General features: G+C 43.5%; 1 protein-coding gene across 6 annotated transcripts in view; it reads right to left on the bottom strand.

Annotated features, from left to right (window-relative positions):
• The window catches only part of SH3TC1 (SH3 domain and tetratricopeptide repeats 1), a 143695-nt gene that overhangs the window by 75039 nt on the left and 54929 nt on the right, over positions 1–13727 (bottom strand). Inside the window, exon 1 of one of the 6 annotated variants that reach the window (XM_069070453.1) lies at positions 3588–3847. The exons of 3 other annotated variants lie outside the window; for them this stretch is intronic. The gene's annotated coding sequence lies outside the window, so the exon portion shown is untranslated. Of the gene's footprint in view, positions 1–3587; positions 3848–13727 lie in introns of those variants that run through there. 2 more of the 6 variants (XM_069070431.1, XM_069070401.1) reach the window with 2 other exon arrangements.

Genomic DNA, 13727 nt, shown 5'->3' with positions numbered 1-13727 from the left:
AATATTACAAAAATTCCTGTGCTTGGCCCATCCACTAGTAAACAGCTACTGCTTTCTAGGCTATTGCTTTTAACTTAGAGTACTCAAGCACCTGTCTCTCCTTCCACCTAGTAGCAGAGGAGGCTTCCTAGATCTGCTACAAAAGGAAAAGATGTGTGTGTCTAGAACTTCAGGACAACATCCAAATGCCCAGTTAGTTTGACTCTGGTTTCATGGGCAGCTTAATGACCAAAACTTTCTCACTGGAGCAAATAGTCAAAAGCAACATTGTGCAAGAAGTATGTTGGTGCAATGAAAAGAACCCTGTGTGTGATCTGGGGATTTGGGATCAAATTCTTGAACAAGAATCTTCTCTTTCCTAGGCCTCATATTCCTTACATATAAAATGAAGAAGGTTGAACTAGGTCTCTGCTTCCTATTATATGAAACTTAGGTTTCATTCTGACAACTGAGGATGATGAGGAAGTGACACAAGTTTCTGGGGATATTGCTTTTTCTTGTATATTCCCTCTTCCTTAAAGTGGACAACACTTAGAATTACAAGATGTCCAAGGTAGAAGGGGCCCTGAAGGACCCAGCATGTCAGAACTACTAGAGTCCTTAGAGGCCATGGAATGTGGGAGCTGGAAGAAGCCGAGATCATAATATTAAAGATGGAAGGTACTTGAGAACATCAAACATAAAATGTTAGGGTTGGAAGCGACCTTAGGACATAGAATGTTACAGCTTAGACATGAGACATACACCTATTCCAACCCCCTTGTTTTATAAATGTGGAAACCGAGGGAAGGCAAATGCAGTGCCCTGCCTGGAACCACACATTCAGTTAATCATAGAGTCAAGGACCCAGGTCTTCCATCTCAAATTCCAGCCTCCCTGTGCTGCATTTAGCAGCTTATCCATTTATAACATAGCCCCTGCTGTGCTGAGGAAATCTGTACTCAGCAAAGAGGCCTCACCCCAGACAGAAGAGAATCCTTTAGTGGCTTGGCTTCATATATACATTCATTCACTGAGAGGAAGAAGAATCAGTATTTTGAGACAGGCAGAAATCTTAACATCCTCCTTCCTGCCAGACTCCAAGAATTATCTTTAGTTAATTTAGTTTCATGGCAGTCTTCCTTCTTTCATGGCCAAGGGCATAGACAGCAGAAGAGGAAACACGAGCTCTGGGATGGGACTGAAAGTGAGGAGTTTGGAACTCTAATCCTAATTCTGTCTACATTTTGCTTAGTGACCTTACCCAAGTTTTCTCTCTTCTTTGGACTTGAGATTTCTGCTCTATAAAATGTGGAGATTGGAATAGATGATCCCTAAAAGTCCCTTCAAGGTCTAACATTCTATTCCCAAAGTTTTCAAGAACTTTTTTGCTAGAATCCTTTTTTAAAAATTATTTTACACCTGCCTGAATTAATTTTGGAACATATCCTTCCTCCTCCCCCTATCCAGTGAACAGAATAAAAAAAGAAAGAAGAAAAAAGCATTTGAGCAAAGTCAGCCAACAATCAACCTAATGTGACAGTATTTGCCATATTGCACACCCATAATCCCCCTCCACCTGGGAAGAAGGAAAGGACATGCATTCACACCTCTTCCTGGGTCCAAGCTTTTTGATCATTATAATGACACAGTATTAATTTCAGGGTTTTTTTCCTCTTTGCGTTTGCATTGTATCTGTTGTTTTCCTGATCCCACTTACTTTATGCTACATCAGTTCCTTTATTTTGCCAGAAGTTTTACCAGCTCCATCTTTCATAAGACAGATGCTAATGTGGGGAAACCACAGACCTTGGTATGAAGCCAGTCTCCTATTCCACTCTTTTGCCCCAGCTCTAGTTCCACAGTGGTTGGCTAATAATGTGCCCACCCTCCTTGGATTGGCTCCCCTCCCACCCTCTTAGCAAGCCGCTGAGACAACCCAGCTGTTTCGTAAGAGAAGAGAGAAAGCAGAGGATGTCAAAGTTGCAAAGGATCTCAGAGTTGAGGGGCTCAGCTCCCTCATTTTATAGATAAGGAAACTGAGATGGAGTGGGAAAGAAGAGAGAGATGTGCTCATGGTCAGGTACCAGGGCAAAAGCATGGCTAGAAACAAGGTCTCCTCTTTCCTATTCTAGTCTCTGTGCTTCTCTGACTAGCTTATGGAAAAAAGTTGTTATGCTACCTTTCAATCTGTTCTTGGCATTTACGACAAATATTTAGTTTTCAGTTTATGAAGAGACACTGTGATCATGAGTTCCAATATTCCAGCTCAAAACTGAAATGAGCAAAACAGATAACAAACCTGAATAATAGGACTCTGAAAGAGCGAGACACACTGTCTCAGTACCCAGGGCTCCTTTATAAAGAGATGATGGCTGCTTTCATCGGTTTGCTAGAGAGCCCTGCCACTGACTTTGGAAGACTGTCTTCCAAAGAGCACCATAAAGCAGAATGGCATTGGGAGAATAGGGGACTTAGGGACCCTGTCAGATGTCGTGGCTTGGTCAGTCACTAATCATATGTGAGCTTGGATAAGTCACTGAAAAACCCAGTGAAGTAGGAAAAATATCACTACCTCCATTTTACAGAGAAAACAACTGAGGTTCAGGAAGGTTGGGAGGAAGATACTCTGTCAGCTACAGATTATTACGTTATGGACTTTGTTACCATTATTCTTTGAATTGCTGTTTTTTTTAGTCATTTTTAGTTGTGAACAACTCTTTGTGACACCCATTTGGGGTTTTCTTGGCAAAGATAATGCAGTGGTTTGCCATTTCCTTCTCCAGCTCATTTTACAGATGAGGAAACTGGGGCAAACAGAGTTAAATGACTTGCCCAGGGTCACACAGGGTCTGAGGGTAGATTTGAACTCAGGTCTTCCCAATTCCAGACCCAGCACTCTATTCACTGAGCTGCCTAGGTCCCCTTGAAGTGTTGTTAGTTCTATTAAATCTTGCATATTCACCTTGTCTTCTAGTAACAACAGGTCTATAGTTCTCATACCAGTTCTTTCACCCATGACAGAAGTTATGGGAGCTGGGGTGTCAGGAATTTTTTTTCTTGGTTTGCTTTTTAATTTTTTAACCAAATTATGATTTCAGCAATAGAGAGGAATCCCAGGTGAGAAAACCCCCTCTGTCAATGCAGATCTTTACCTGATTTGTAAGTTGTCTGGGACACTTAAAGGTTAAGTAACTTGTCCAGGGTCCAAAGCCAAGACTTTAATGTAGATCTTCGTGTTTTGAGGCTTGCTCTCTGACCCCAATACCACATCTTTCTCTCCTGGAACTCATTTTATTTAAAAATGACTGACAATTAGGAAAAATGAAAGGATGGGAGGAGAAAAGAAAGAAGGGAGGGAAGGAGAGAAGAAAGGAGAGAAAGGAGAGAAGAAAGGAGAGAAAGGAGAAAAGAAGGAGGGAAAGAAGAAAATATGGTCTCCAAAAGAAGAAAACTCCTTCTGCTACGGACACCTCCAGCTCTCAGTTGCCCTCTGAGAGATCACATCTAAGAGTACAAAGAACAGGGCCCCTACCCGACAGTTACACAAATAATCCGTCTCACACACTGGCACGCAGAGCCCACCCACTCCACATTTGCTGCCCTACCTTGTCAGAGAATGCTGCATCCTTCCCTGTACACACAGGCAGCCCAGCCTCAGCTCCAGAACCACTGGTAAGGACTTCCCATATGTGTGCACATACCTTCCTGGCTGCTTTTTTTACCTGGCCTGCTGAGGGAATGAGCAGTTCAGGTCGGTGGCTGGCTGGGTGAAGAGTTGATCATTAACTCACCAATGATCCCATACATTCCCCCAGACAGCCGGACCCGTTGTGCCCCTATCCCAGGCACTGAATGTTTTGGACCACCCTTTTTTTTTTTTTCTGAAATGACAGCCAAGCCGCAAGGTTTCCCTTAGAGAAGGGGGAAATGAGTGGTAAAGAATTGGGGAAGTTTGGGTGCCTATCCTTCATTCTGGATTGAGTCACCCTTCCCAGCCCCCCTCCCAATCCCTCCCTCCCCACACTATACACTATCATGAAGAACACTTAAATATATGTTTTCCATAGTCAATCTTCTACCTGTTCTTCTGAAAAAATACCTTCTGGGCTCTCTTGGCCTGGTCAGCTTGGGTTGTAAGTTTCCTTTTCTAGCTTTTATAGGCAGCTGGGTATAGGGAAAAAAACACATTTCACTTGGGGCCAAAATTCCTACAGTGGAAAGAATGCCAGATTTAGTGAGTCAGGAGACCTGGGCTCAGATTCCATCTTTGCTATCAGCTAGCTATATGATTGTAGGCAAATCATTTCACTCCTCTGGTCATCTTAATGTTTATGTTGCAAAAACTGGAGACCAATCCATTTCCTGCTTCTTAGATTAGCTTTTTTTTTTTTTACAAGTGGTTTGCTATTTTTTTTTAACTCTCCTGTTGTTTGCATAATCATATTTGTACAGCTGAAACGAGAACCTTCCCTGTTCCTGAGGAGGAGCTAGCTAGGAGACAGCTTGATGTAATGACCAAGCATTGGGCTTGCAGTTAAGACATGGGTTTGAGTTTCATACTTCCTAACTGGAAGACCTTAGGTAAATCACTTAACTTCTTTAGGCCTCAGTTTACCTATAAAAGGGGAGAATGAGCAAGACTAGACTAGAAGACCTCCAATGTCCTTTGCAGTGCTAAATCTATGGTCTTTGGTTTAGGTTTAGATAAAGCAATCTCCAGGAGAAGATTGTTCTGAAATTTTCTAGCTGTGCATTATTTTACCTACTTGTTTTAAGGCAAACAGAAATGACAGCTGTTAATGGTACTTTTTTTGGGGGGGGAATATGGTCATATTTAGTCCCAAAAGGTATTTTATCCATTGCCACCCTAGTACAACCCCTTCATTTTATGGATAAACCAATGGAAATTCTATGAATTCAAATAACTTAATTAAAGTCTTCAAGTTTTTCTCTAGCTTTGACAGTCTGGGGTGCCTCATCTGGAATTCATTCTTGGATCACATACTAGGACTAACAGTGCTGCACTCTTATGTAGTAGAGGTAAAATTTGTTTCTAGAATCATGAAGCCAAGAATCATGGATTTGGATTTTAGGACTGGGAGGGATCACGAGCAATATTGGGGCCTAGCCCAGTTGGGGCTTAGTAGAAAGAACACTAAATTTGATGTCAGAGGTTCTAAGTTTGAATCCTGACTCTTTGTCTTAGTAGCTGAGTGGAGCTTAGGCAAAATATTTTCCTTATTTAGACCTTGGTTTCTTTATTTGTGAAATGAAGGGATTCTCCCAACTGGGATCTAGGGATCGTCCAGCTCTAATCTGAAAGTCCCTGTGATTCTCTCTTCATTGTCATAATAAAGGAAAGCCTCCAGTTTTATAAATGGGTGAACTGAGGTCCAAAGAAGGCAGATAACAGGCCCATCATCCTAGAGCAAAAGCTGGGTCTTCTGACTCACTGTTAATGCTCTCTCTATAATACCACACCTATTAATTCTAAAATGCTTTTCAGATATAAATAAAAAGCATCTCCATTGCTGTTCTGATTAGGTACTAGAAACATTTATGGATCACCTACTCTATACATGACATATACATCATATTTATAAGCTCCCAGAGGGCATGTACCTTACAGCTTTTTGTATCCTAATGAATGGGTTGGCAGCTAGGAGTGGACTGTTGCTCAGAAGACCTAGGTCTGATTACTTGCTCAGTTGCTAGTTTCATAACCATGGACAAATCACTTTATTTTTCTGGGGTTCAATTCAACCATATGTAAAATTAGGGATAATGTTTGTTTTTCCTACCCCACAAAGTTGTTATGAGGATGAAATAAGAATCCTATCATCACAGTTGGAAGGACCCTCAGAGGTCATCTAAGATTATAGGACGTATAGCCAGAAGGGACTTAAGAACATTGAATTGTTGTGTTGTTGTTAAGCAGTCATTGTTCAGTCATGTCTGACTCTCTGTAACTCCATTTGGGATTTTCTTTGCAGGGATCCTGGAATGGTTTATTATTTCCTTCTCTAGCTCATTTCACAGATGAGGAAACTGAGGCAAACAGAGTTAAGTGACTTGTCCAGGGTCACACAGCTAATAAGTGTGTGAAACTGGATTTGAACTCAGTTCTTCTTGACTCTAGACTCAGTGCTCTAGTCATTGTACAACCACCAGTTCAGGTCAGCACCTTTTCTTTAAGGAGTTTTCTTAGAATTTGTCTAGAGCTCTAAGAGGTTTTATGACTTGTCTTGAGCCAGGATGTATCAAAGACAACAGCTAAACCCAAGTTTTCCTAGTTCCAAAGCTAGCTCTCTAGTCCCAGAGAGGTTAAATGATTTGGCCAAAGTCACACAGATATAAAGTGGCAGAGCTTAAATATTAAGCTAAGTCCTTCCCTTGGTCTTTCTGAACTACATTTTCCTTCAGTGAAAAGGGGGGATAATTCTTATATTCTCTGCCTGTTGAGGCTGCTGTGAGAAAGGTGACACAGTGGACAGGGTACCAGACCTGGAGTTGGGAAGACTCTTCCTGAGTTCAAATCTGGTCTCAGATACTTATTTGCTGTGTGGCCATGGGCTAGTCACTTCACCTTGTTTACCTCAGTTTCCTCATCTGTAAAATGAGCAGGAGGGGGAAGTTGTAAACCACTCCAGATGTTTGCCAAGAAAACCGCAATTGGGGTCATGAAGAATTGAACTCGACTGAAACAACTGGACAATACCAATAACAACAGGCAGTGATAATCTCAAAGATTGTTTTTGCGTGTAATTGAGGGGAAAATAAAATGCTGTTACAAAAACAAACAAAAATGAAGGACATGTGGAGAGAAAAAAATAATCATCATCTTGGTTATAGACTTTACAGTCTCTCCTTTGAGTCTCATAATAGCCTGGTAAGTGGGCTCCAGGATGATTAGTCTGTTTTACAAAGAAGGAAACTGAAGGTGAACAAATCAAACGACTCCCCCCAAATAACTCAGCTAATAAGGAACTCGAGGGGGTCGAGCTGTTAGCAGTTATTACCATCTGTAAGACAAATAAACACAGCCCACAGGAGGGCTGCTAGTGCAGGTTCACTCTTTATCTGGCCAGACAGGAAAGACACTAAGAAGGGGTGAATAATCTTACTTTATTCTTGTCTAGTTCTCTCAGAAGAGGATTGCTGATAATGGGAGCACATAATAGGGATTAGCATTCCCTAATCACCCTTCTCACAGGGGCTGGCAAGAAGGGGAGGCGACCTCTCTGTGTCTCCATGGGGTCAGTCGAGACAGGCACTACTTCTGCATCCCCTAAATCCCCTCCAGTCTCAATGGGGGCCGATTGAGGCAAATACAGATTCCCCCCAAGCCTTGATCGGGGCTGATCAAGGCACACAGCATTCCAGCTTGTGCATTCAACCCTCAGGTACCCCCTAAGCCTCAATGGGGGCCAGTTGAGGCATACACAGCATTTGTGCATTCAACCCTAAGGTTCCCCATTCACTGATCACTGCTTACCTGCTTTATAGGGGCAACAGACAAGGAAGGCTTATTGCCAGCAATAGCCTCACAAGTTTACATCTCCCCATCCCTGTATCTCACTATGCAGTCACAGTGGATGTTTATATAATTTATCATTATATAATGATGCACAAGTGTAGTGATGTTTTGAACCATAGTTATGTGAACTATCCAATACCTGGGAACAAGAGATTGTTATGGCTATGGATCCTGGGAAACTGAACTCTGAGAAATAATAGCCAAAATCCACTTTATACACACGAAAATCCACCTTACTTATACCATCCCTGCCTGTAGAGGCTTGTGATTCCTTCTGCTTGGGGGGGTTGGGACTAGTGGAATGCTTGAGCTCGGGTGTTCTGATCTGCAGTAGGGATAAAGACAATTGGGGATCCACACTAAGTTCAGTACCAATATGGTGGGCCCCTGGAGGTGGGGGGAGGGGCACCATGCTGCTTAAGAAGGAGGGAAGTGAACCAGGTCAGAAACAAAGCGAATCATAGCTTCCCACTGATCAGCAGTTCCCACTGATCAGCAGTGGTGTCAGACCCATCAGCGGCTTTGCACTTCCAGACTAGGCAAGACAAGGAGACTCAGCTTAAAAAAAAAAAAAAAAGATATTATCCTCATTTGAAAGGCCATCCCCAGAGAGGCGTTCAGTCAGTCACTGCTGGTCTTGGTCATGGTTCAAAGTTTACTCCAGCCCTTTCTTTCTGTTGTTCCTGCATTCCTTGGATTCTCCACTCCCTAAGCATAGAGCTGGGCCAAACGCCCCCCGAAGCGTGGCAGTGCTGAATAGGGTCTCAGAAGCATCCAGCCCACCCTGCTAACTTAACCAGAGTGCACACAGACCCAGAGACAGCTAGGGAATCGCCTAACATCATACAGCCAGTTAATGGCCCAGTTCAGTTTTGGATGCCCGTGCTGGTTCCCTCACATCACAGCTGCCAAGACAAATACTTGCAAATCACAGATAAGTTTTCTCTCTTTTCACAGCCCCTAATACCTAAGCGAATGAGTTAATAAACTAAAGACAATTCACAGGTAGGCAAGGAGTGGGGTGTAGTGTCAGGAGGGGCATTTTGTTGGAGTTAAGTTATGTCTGACTTTTCAAGACCCCATTTAGGGTTTTCTTGGCAGAGATATTGGAATGATTTGCCATTTCCTTCTCCAGCTTATTTTACAGATGAGGACACTGAGGCAAACAGGGTTTAAGTGACTTGCCCAGGGTCACTCAGCTAGTAAGTGTCTGAGACCAGATTTGAACTCGGGTCTTCCTGACTCTAGGCCCAGCACTCTAATCACTGTGACACCTAGCTACCCTCCTGGGAGGGCCATAACTTCCCTTTAACTTCTGGCTGTCCCCTCTTTTTAGGGTCCTGGTGAAGGTTTGTGACTGGCATTACTGTGTTGGTGTAACACTGACCATGTGTAGGCCTGGCACAGGTATTTCCTACAGAGATAGAATTTAGAATCTAGGGATCCTTTTCTCATTTGTTAATTAAAAAAAAAAAAAATCTTGTGTGGACCAAAGAGTTATCTCTGCTGTTCAAGGCCTCCTCTGCTATACTGTGGGTCATCATCCCAAGGTATTTTGTGGATGTGTGGCCAGGTCATCCTTAAGGTTGCTCCAACATTCCTCATGCTCCATTCTACCATCCCTTGGAGTTACTGACACTGTTCAAAGTTGCCTCTCAGGGCTGACGTTCAGTGGTGGGGAGAAGAAGTACTTTCCAGTCTATTCTGTGCACTAGTACTAATGTTGGATCCCCTCGGGCCCTGGGACTGCTACCTTCCGCTGCACCTCGTGATTATCAAGGGCATGGACCAGCTAATAGGCTTTTGCTTAATTTGAATTAAGCAAAACTTGAAGAAGTGATCCTGAAATAGTGAGGGTAGGTCAGGGAATACAACAAATACATTGACAAATGCAATGTAATAATAATAATATTTATATATAATATAAGCACTTTAAGATTTACAAAGTACTTTACAGATCTCATTTGACCCCCACAGCAAACCCTGGGATATGGGTGCTATTATTATCCTTATTTTACAAACGAAGAAACTGAGGGTAAGTGATTTGCCCAAGGTCACACAGCTAGTAAGGGTCTGAAGGTGGATTTGAACTCAGGCCCTCCTGACTCTGAGGCCAGAGTTCTAATTACTGCACCACCTAGGAGCAGCGACAATAGGGGGCTAGGAGTAGGGAAACAAGGAAGCAGGGCCTGAGCTGTGCTTTGAAGGAAGCTGGGGATTCGGTCCTTTTGGAAGTGGTGTTAAAAGAGGCCAGGAACCGTAACCATGAGAGGGATCCCAGGATAGCTCCTCCCCTCCCCACCGTGTCCCTTTGACATTACTCAGCATCCTGTTTGTCAGGCTCTCTACAGCTGCAGAATTGGCTAAGAATGGAGGGAATTTTTCAATAGCCATCCCTTTGAAAGTCCCGAAGAGCTCCAAGGAGGGGTGGGGAGGGAAGGAGGATGAGTGTGTTGCCCCATAGCCAGCTAGTGCTACAGCCTTCTCACTGGCCCCCTTGCCTCCAGCCTCTCCCCACTCTGATCCAGCTGCCAGTTAAGCAAAACTCTCCACATGTAACCCTGCCCTCTCCCCCAATAAGCCCTACTTGTTACCTGTTACCTCCGAAATCAAATATAAAGCCTTTTGTTTGGCATTTGGATCCCTTTACAACCTGGCCCCTTCCTACTTTGGCGTTACTTTGTGTTCTTTCTGCTCCCGTCCCTGCACACTAGCCCACCCATACACATTCCTTGTACACAACATCCCTTATCCCATCTCCGGCCTTCTGTACTGGCTGTTGTCCACACTTGGAACAATTTCCCACCCAAACTCCAGCTCTTAAAAAACACTGCATAAGGAGCCGGAGAAGTCAGGGTTTGAATCCTGACATGGTCACTTATTAATTACTCAGGTTTGAAACCCAGGAATCTTCCTGGATTCCTCACTCTCTCTCACGTCCCATATCCAAGCTGTTGTCAAGGTATGCTGATTTCACCTCTGCATCATCTCTTACATATGGCCCCTTCTCTCCTCTGACATTGGCACCTTTCTAGAGCAAACCCCTATCGTCTCACATCTGGACTGCTGTAGCAGCTGGCTCGTGGGTCTGCGGCCTCACGTCTCTCCCCACTCCAATGCATCCTTTATTCAGCCACCCAAGTGATTTCCTAAAGCACAAGTCTGACAAAGTTACCACTAGTCCCTCTATTCAATAATCTCCAATTGTGGCCTATCCTCTCTACGTCTAAATGCAAACCCCTCTGTTTGACATGTAAAGCCTTTCATAACCTAGCCCCCTTCCACCTTTCTGGGCTTCTTATTCTCCAAAATATATGCTTTGATCCAGTGGAGCTAACCTCCCGGACAAGACACTTCATCTCTCCACTCTGGGCATTTTCTCCCACTGTCCCCCATGCTTGAAATGCTCTCTCTCTTCTGCTCTACCTACCAGCCTACCTAGCTTCCTTCAAGTCTCCACTAAAATCTTTCCTTTTGCCAGAAATCGTCCCCAACCCCTATTAACTCTAGCATCTTCCCTTTGCCAATTACTTCCTTTTTACACTGTATGTATGTAGCCTGCTTTGTACCTATTTGTTTGCAATGTTAGATTGTGAGCTCCTCGAGGCCAGGGACCATCTTTTGCCTCTTTGTGTATCCCTAGCCCTTAGTACAGTGCCTGGCATAAAATAGGTGCTTAATAAATGTTGATTGATTGATTGCATCACCTTGGGCAACAATGCTTCATCATTGCGGATCTCCATTTCCTTTTGCAAAATGAGGGGGTTAGACCAGATGATCTCCAAGATACTTCCCACCTCTAAATCCTAGATTTACCAAGCCCAGTGTCTGAGTTGGAAGGAATTGCAAAGATATTTTAATTCATCTTGTAGCTGCCTGCATTCTCTCCTCGCCTCTGCCTCAGAAAATCTCTCTCTTCCTTCAAGGTGGAGATCAAGCAGTACTTTCTAAATCAAGTTGGGGTTTTTTTGATCTCTCAACTTCTATTTGCCTCCCTCCCAAACTACCTTATGTATGTGTGTGTGTGTGCTTATCCCCCATTAGGATATAAGCTCTTTGCTAGTAGGCATTATTTCTACCATCATATCTGTATTTCTAGCACCTACTACAATGCCTAGTACATAACAGGTATTCAGTGCATGCTTGTTGATTGGTTATACATTATCAAACACTTATAAACATCTTACTAATTTGAAAAAATCAGCATGGCATAATGAACAGAGACCTAGCCTCAGGGCCAGGAACACTTGGTTTCAATTTCTTCCTATGACAAGTATTGGTTGTGTAGCCCTAATCTAGTCACTTAACCTCTTGAGGCTCTAGGTTCTAAGTTCTAAGACTATAAGGTGTCTATGTGCACTAGTGAAGGGAGTTTCCTCCCCTGGGAGTCCCCTCTTTCAGTGAAATCACTGATCTAATGCCTATCTCTCCCAAATTGAAAAGAGAATTGAAGCCACATTGTAGAGGTCCTTAAATACCAGACCAAGGAGTTTGGGCTTCATTCTGGAGGAGCAGAGATCCATTATAGATTTCTGAGCTCGAGAGAATATCAAAGTAATATTTTGAAATGATGGATCTGGCAGCCATGTGAAACATAGAATGGAAGCACTGAGATAGGCTAAGAGGCTATTAATATAAACCAGGCAAGAGAAGGGCCTGAAGTGGGGTGATCACAGTGTAAGTGAAGATGAAAGAACAGATACCTCAAAGGAAGAACTTAAGAGCCTGATTCAGATACACATGGAAGCCATCCAATAACTTAGATTTCAAGAAGGACATTGATAAGCTGGAGAGCATCCAGAAGAAAGCAATGAAGATGGAGGAGGGCTCTGAGATAGGAGGCGCATTTCTTGGCTCATTGATATGAAGCTGGAGGAGACCTCAGAGGCCATGTTGTCCAACCCCTCCCATTTCACAGATGAGAAAATTGAGGCCTAGGAGGTCGAATGACATGCTCAACTTTATACAAGTAGTTAGCATCCAAGGTGGGATGGGTGGGAGGTCCCTTGACTCCATAGCCAATGTTCTTTCCGATATACGATGCTACCACCTAATTTAAAGGAACTTGCTATTTAGCCTAAAGAAGAAAACACTTAAGGGAAGTGGGAAGGCCAGGAGACTTCTCTTCAAGTATTTGAGGGGCTATTATAGGAGAGGGATTAGACTTATTCTCTTTAGTCCTAGGTGGGAGAACTAAGAACAATGGGGGGGAGAGAATTGACCACTTTGGCTGATCAGATCTTCCCAATATTTACTTTAAACTGCTTCCCTTTATCTCTGCAATACTGTTCAAACTCCTTGGCCAGACATTCAAACCCATCTGTTATTCCTCTGCGGTTCCAAGAAGCCATAGCATACACAGTGGCCACACCCTGTTAAAACCATCTCAGCAGATAGGCTAAGCCAGGCTGAGTGTAACCTCAAATCCATGGGTTTGGGCCTCAAATCCATTGGTGAATTAGGGGTCTGTCTACCCCAAGCATGTGAAGACTTCCTTCAGTGGGATGAGTGGATGGGAACAATTTGTCCCCGTGGCCATAAAGACCAGCTCTAGGGAGCGCTTAGAGCTTGGTCAGACATCAAAGACTCCAAGGTCATCCACCGAATCCTGGGTCATCGCCAGTCATTCTGACTTTTGTCTTGCCACTGGAACTCAATGACTGGAAGAGAGAGTGAAGCAGATGATTTTGCACAACTCTGCCTCACTTGACCAATTCACATGAGTCAAGACATCACCCCCAAGGTGTCATTGGTGCTCTTTAAAAATGAAGTACAAACAACAACTCCATTCGAAGTATCTTTTCCAAACAAGCTGGTCTCCTCACTAAACCTAACCTCCTCGCTAAGTTATGCCTTCATGATTATGGTAGTGCTGTCTCTCCATTGTAACAGCCTTTCACCCTCAACTCTGAATCCTATCCATCCTTCAAGTCCCTGTTCAAGCCTGACCTCCCCCAGGAAGCCCTCTGGCTCACAAAGCTCTCCCTCCCTCTCTTCCCAGAACTTCCAAAAGCACCTCTAATCTAGACCTCCTTTCAGTGCTAGAACCTAGATCTCTTGGGTTTCATTCCAGCCATCTTTCCTTTAAGCACCAGCTCTGTTGCCATTGAAATGTTTGAGTGTAAACCTCATCTCCCAAGTTTCTGTTAAGCAGAAGGAGCTTGGTACTGATTGAACTGAATTGAACTGAAATGGCAAAATTTAAACT

Source organism: Petaurus breviceps, unplaced genomic scaffold (genome assembly GCF_028583685.1).
Source record: "Petaurus breviceps papuanus isolate PSGF00001 unplaced genomic scaffold, PetGlider_PUasm1.0 140, whole genome shotgun sequence".
In the NCBI taxonomy this organism is placed as follows: Eukaryota; Metazoa; Chordata; class Mammalia; order Diprotodontia; family Petauridae; genus Petaurus; species Petaurus breviceps.
The sequence above is the reverse complement of the archived record's forward strand: the minus strand, read 5'-3'. Positions and strand labels throughout refer to the sequence as shown.